Below are 6,000 nucleotides of genomic sequence, written 5' to 3'. Positions count from 1 at the left end.
TTATTCTACTCAGCGAATGGATTTAGAAGGCTCCCAGCTTCAACAGGGCTGCAGTATATTGCAGAGACAACATCACTGGCAGTATTTCCCTCTACATGAAACTCAGGGATCATAGTATTCTCTCCTACTTGACCTGCAAGAAGCTGGTTTGACAAAGAGTGAAAGACAATGATACAAGATCCCTTCAGTTATGCGCCACCACTGCATTTATTTTTCTTGGTCTCTAGAACAGTGTAATGGTGAAGTCTGGAAGACTGTCCGTCCTCTTGGCTTTTCATCTTTAAACAGAGCAAAAGCTTCAGGATAACCTCTGCTGCTTGTGTTGTAGAACTCCCAAATTTTGTTAGACGTTTTACAGGACAAAAATGCAAAGTCAAGCCATTCAAACCCTATCTTTTCACTTCTCCTAAGAAATGTTTAGTGCTGTATTGTTAGTAATTACATTTAATATATTCCAGGAAAAAAAAGCTAACTGCCAGGTCAAGTGCTCCATAATTAGCGACTGCCAAAATGAGGATCCCAGTGCAACTCTGCTTCATCTCTCCTCTTCCCTCATGCAAACACATCTTGGGATTCCTCCCTTTCTCAAACTGTAGGACCATAGGATCCTGCTGCGCAGAATGGACCAGCTCATGGCATAAATGAAGACTGAGTAGTTAGCTGCAGAGAAATGTTTCAAAATGTCAGGACTCAAATATAGGAAGATCAAAAAAAGTATTTGTCCCTATTGCAAAACATTTTCTTTTTTTAATATATTTATAGCTTGATATTTGAAACTTTGGAGTGCTCAACCTCAGCTTGTAGTCCTTTTTGACCCTTACATGCCTGATTTCAAAATGGAGCTAGTTAACATTAACGTTAGTGTTATATACAAGCTTGGCTGGAAGTGGGAAAAGGACTTGAATGCTCCAAGACATCACTTCTAGGCCTCTTTCCTACACTTAGCTTTTTCACAGGATGTACCACTTATCAGGATAAATATATTTACTTACCATTCAGAAACTGTGCTGGTCAAAGAAAAGGTTAAGATCAGTACTTTTTAATTTCTGAGCCAGGATGCACAATAGCCTGAGACAGACTGTGCAGGCTTCTAGAAATATCCATTTAACAATGATCATGCCTCACAGACCCAAAAACGAGCCCTTTAATGTCACCAGTTCTGTGCCATTGAGTTAAATCTCTCTTCATAGCAGTGGTTAGTGGTTGAGAGGAGTATGAGGCACGGAGAAGGAAGGAGATAGGCAAGCTATGAGAGAAAAAACGTATTCAGCTATGCACATGATCTAAAGAACTAACCTCATGAATAGGTATAGCTGGTTTAGCTGAATTTTTTTTGCGAAGTTATTTGCATTTTTTTAAAGAAAGGATAAAATGGAGATGGAAATAAAAGCCACTGCCACCTGACTAATGGGAGTGAATGGACTCTTCACTAAAAGCATTTCATTTTTAACACAGAAGAAATGCTTAGTTCTGTTTCCTTCATCCTTTTTCCATAATGTCTATGTTACCAATAATAATACCTCATTTAGCCATTTCCTATGGGCTAATGATGACATTTCAGTTTAATGGCCGATGACTTTTCTGTGGGCCTTGTCCACCTTTCGTCTCTGCTAGAAAGCGCTCTCTCTCTGACCCAGTATCTCTAATTGAGGTATTATTAAGTAAAGGTGCTTGTAAAGGTCAACATAACTCTAAAATAGATTCATACACACAAAAGAGAGATTGATTCTCTGTCCTGACTCACTACAATGCCACTTTATTCAGCACTGAGTTGTCTTTGGTGGCATTTCCAAAGCAGAGGAAGAAGAATGAAAGCTAGCTCGGCCTGGAGGGACTGGGGTCTCTCTGCAGACTGTGAAGGGACAAGTTTCTTCTGAGAGAAATTCAAGATGTGGCTGACCACCCTGACTTGTGTCCTGGCAGGGCATTTTTTTTTGCTGTCTCCTTTGACTTTCTAGTAAGCTGGGGAAAAAGAAGCCACCCTAAACTCTTGTTAGCCTTTGAGGATATTCCCCTAAGGGCTGGTCCAGGAACTCTTCCTCTAAGAGAAGACAACTTTCTCCAGATGGCAATGGGAGAGGATGAGCACAACGGTCAAGGCATCAGATGCCCCAGTTCCAACCTCATAGCCTGTGATTGGCACTGTACAGCTCTTACAAACTTTTCTCTGTATTTTCCCTCTCTGGAGTGCAAACTAGATCATGAATAGCTTGTTTGCCACTTGCTGCTGCACAGATACTAAAAATAGCTGCATCATGTTACTTAGCATTAGAAAAAAAGCACAGTTAAGTTGTAATGCATTCTTGTATAGTTAGACAGTTTATCCCCATGCAGTTCCAGGGGGATGAAGCATAGAGGGGTTTAGCCCTGGAACCCTATGAACACTATGATTTGACCAAAAAAAGTCCAATCTCCCCCAAAATGATAAGAAAAAATCATTTTGAGACAATTAAAGGTAGTTTTTCCTCTACAGTGGACTTGGAAGAGTGATGGGGTATGGGCTATAGGTGTGGGCTACTATGAGGACTAGCTCTGATCTCAGCTGTAAAATTTATTAATTGTCCTATATTTGTATTTTTTCAGCAACGTTTTATGAATAAGAAGTAGATTGATTTACATAAATTACTAGAAGGAGTTTGTGAAGGTCAGTAGAATTTAGTCCCAGGTTCTCTTAAATATTTAGTTTATCATCTCTTTTATCAGAAGCTAAAACTTTACTAATGTTATGCAACTGTAAACAGATGAGTTCACCTGATTTTGAGGAAGGGTGTTAAATAACATACCTCTTAACCAGGAAAGGCCAATAACTTGCTAGCTGCTCTAACAGAGGACATTGCCATTTTGGTGAGCATTAATCTATCCTGCTGAGTGTTTCAAACAGATTCATAGGATCAAAAAAGAGTCTAGGTCAAAAGGGACCACTGGGGGCATCACATTCCCCAGCTCGGACAAGGCACAGCTTCAGTTACGTCCTTATGTTGCCCCATTAACAACTGTGAAATAGAGCATTGGGCATTGGCAGTCCCACATAAGGAAACTTAGAGCAACTTTTTGATTTAGATTTCTGAAAACCAAACACAAGGAATTCTGACCTAAAGCCTGGAGACTTTTTTTTTAATATTAGTTTTATCAGTAATGCATTATCTTCTTGCCAGGTGGGGTGAAATGAGGTATGTAAAACATACTTTTGTACAAATCTGAGATAAGTGAAGAGAGCTTGCACGTGTTCAATATGATCTGTAGAGTTCCTAGCTCCAGCAATTTGTCAGCAATTTACAGGAATATCTCTGCAGTCCTCCCACACATTACTAGGGTTCTGCTGTCATGTGGTCACGAATTCTCCCTCAGGTGAAGAACTGGCCTGTGTAGTTATTCAGTTGTGGAGATGTTGTCTGAGGAATAAGGCCGTACTACTCTTCCACTGGAAATGTCTCTTAGTGCTGTATCTCTAGAAGCCATAGCGCTTCTCAGGCTTCGATGTACGCCAGATAAAACCAGCTGCTATTCCACTCCAGCTAAAAACACAACCTCTGAGCCCTCTGTGTCTGGCAAGCTCTGGATCATGCGGATATCGGGAGAATGCCATGGATGAGGGCACAAGCCTTTCTGTGGTGTGCTGTGCTCCCTGCCCGTCTATCTAGGTCGAAGTACGGTATTGTCTTCCTAGAGCTGTTGTGTGGAAACACTCAACAAACTCTCAGCAAAATTTAAGCTAACTCATACTAAGCCTGACTTTAAAGTTTTCTGCCTTTTCTTTTTAATCTGGTAACGAGAAATGTTATATCCTGGAGGACATTTATGATCTGTGAGCAGATTCTCTCATTTCTCTCCTTACTGGTCCTGTTGTTTTCAACTATACTGCTGTCTCTTACTAGCCCCTGTGTCGTGCAGCAGCTGACCACAGGTAGCTCCATTTGTAAGGGGCCGAGGAGGCAGAAAACCTTTGAATCTGGGGCCTGAGGGCAAAGGCCACCTAACATTAGACCTCTCTTACCCTAGCACAGTAGGAAAACCCTGCCAGGTCCTGCACTAGCCTATAAAGGCGACTCAGTATCTTTAATGAATTAGGAAGTTTTACTTCCTAATGGCATCTTCTGTTGTTATTGTTTGTTCTTTAGAGCTCAATTTCATGAGGCAATGATCAGGACAAGGCCTGAGAAGTACGTGAAATAATATTTTATACATATCCTCAAGCTCTTGGGTGATACCCACTAATACCTTGGTAAGCAGGGTATTTAATTACACTTTCAGTTCTTCATCTGTAAACAGTTTGCCTCTGATCTGCTTAGACCACATTTAAATTCATTATGAAACAAAGCAGTGAGCATAAACTATCGCTAATCTGTGTACCACGTGTCAGTGATGTGTGGGGTTCAATGAGAAAAGGCAATTATGAGTAGTGTAAAACTAGAAACAAGTACTGCATGATTTGACTCTTGGGAGAGTAGGCCAGAATCTTATCTCAGTCACTCCAAAGGATATTCAGAGTAGCGTCTTTAAACAAAATGGTTTCAGATGAATGAGGTTCGATTTACAAAAGCAGAGCAAACACGAAAGTCAGCTTCCTTCTACTGCTGCTGTTGTATTATTTTCTGAAATGTGCCTTTCCCTCTCCTTTCCTGTTCTCCTCCTTCCTCACTGCCACAAAAGAGGTGGAACTTTTTTGGATTGGAACTATTTTGGATTGCTACCAAAAGCTTTGCCAAAACATGTTTCTTGCTAGTTTCAATTAGTGCCATGCAAAAAGATGCGCAAGCACATAAACATCCCAAGTCTAGCCTGTTTCCCTAATAGACGTTTATTCCCTTGGTTCCATTATATGCATTTCTAATTTAATGAAGTACATGACTGATGCCTAGAGAACAAAATAACCATTATGTTATTTAGAGTTTTGGTATTATAAATTGCCCTGGCCTTAAAGTTCATTCAAAAATACACCTGACTGGTGACAGTCACTGTGCTTACTGCACTGAAATGCCAATTCTAACCCAGGGGAAGGAATCGTTAATTGGGGTAATGAAATTGAAAGCGTGATAATAGATTTATTACTTAAAGTGTTGATTTTGCCAATTGACCTTTCAGTCAGATCTTTAAACCTTCATAAAGACCTCTTGCTCCTTGACAGGAAAAAAAAATCACAACCTTTTGCTAGCAGACATATTCATGTGACAACTGTGTTTGCAGAGGAGAAAACATAGCAAAAGAAGCAAACTGAGTTCAATGAACTCTTACCTATGAGGTCTCCAGCAAAACATCAGCTCGGGAAGTGTGAGCTGAATACTCTGCAATGCGTACCTTCAGTAGGAAAAATAGTATAGATACAGTCTAGCACTTACATGTAAATAGTTGCAATTATAGGCAATTTAATTGATGCTTTGAATTAACGTGGCCAATGACCCACCAGTGTGTCTGAGGGCAGTGCTTCCCTGGAAGAGAAACACACAGAAAATGAAAAATGGCATACACTGGCTGCTCCCTGTGAACTTATCATTAAGCAGCTAAAAGGGGCACAAGGGATGTCTGGTGTCTGCTAGGAAAATCTTATCCAGCTGCAAAATTATCAAATACAAGTGAAAGATTGGCCTAAGTAATGTAAAATGGGTAACCATAGCTCATGGCTCCTCTTACAGTTTCCATTTCAGAGCACCATCAATGACTTCATAATCATCTGACATTAACTGTACCTAACTCTGCCCTATCAAAAGGTATTAGCAGTTGAAATTAAGGAATGTAGGGATTTGTAACTTATTAGCTATGAAGATGCTGAGTGTAGCAATTCAGCAAGAGAAGAAAGAAAATCTCCCTGAGTTTGGTGAATGATCTTCCCAATATCCATTAGAAAGTCTTCATTAATTATTTCTGATTGAGTTCATTGCAATAATTGAATAGCATCTGCAATGCAGGGCAAAATTTGTCAGCAGTCTGGCCATTGAGGGTAAAGGGATATAGATTTCCTTCTTATTGTTTCTGCGGTGCCATGTGGCTGCTTGCAGTGCTTCA

General features: G+C 40.2%; 1 protein-coding gene across 2 annotated transcripts in view; it reads right to left on the bottom strand.

Moving 5' to 3' along the window:
- Nucleotides 1-210: 210 nt before the first annotated feature.
- The window catches only part of IGSF5 (immunoglobulin superfamily member 5), a 46,225-nt gene continuing 40,435 nt past the window's right edge, over nucleotides 211-6,000 (bottom strand). The window contains exons 11-12 of one of the 2 annotated variants that reach the window (XR_011135586.1): nucleotides 5,337-5,426; nucleotides 211-660 (exon numbers count right to left, since the gene is read on the bottom strand). The gene's annotated coding sequence lies outside the window, so the exon portion shown is untranslated. The remainder of the gene's footprint in view (nucleotides 661-5,336; nucleotides 5,427-6,000) is intronic. The other variant, XR_011135590.1, reaches the window with a different exon arrangement.

Source organism: Struthio camelus, chromosome 1 (genome assembly GCF_040807025.1).
Source record: "Struthio camelus isolate bStrCam1 chromosome 1, bStrCam1.hap1, whole genome shotgun sequence".
NCBI lineage: Eukaryota > Metazoa > Chordata > Aves > Struthioniformes > Struthionidae > Struthio > Struthio camelus.
This window is presented reverse-complemented; position numbering and strand designations above follow the sequence as displayed.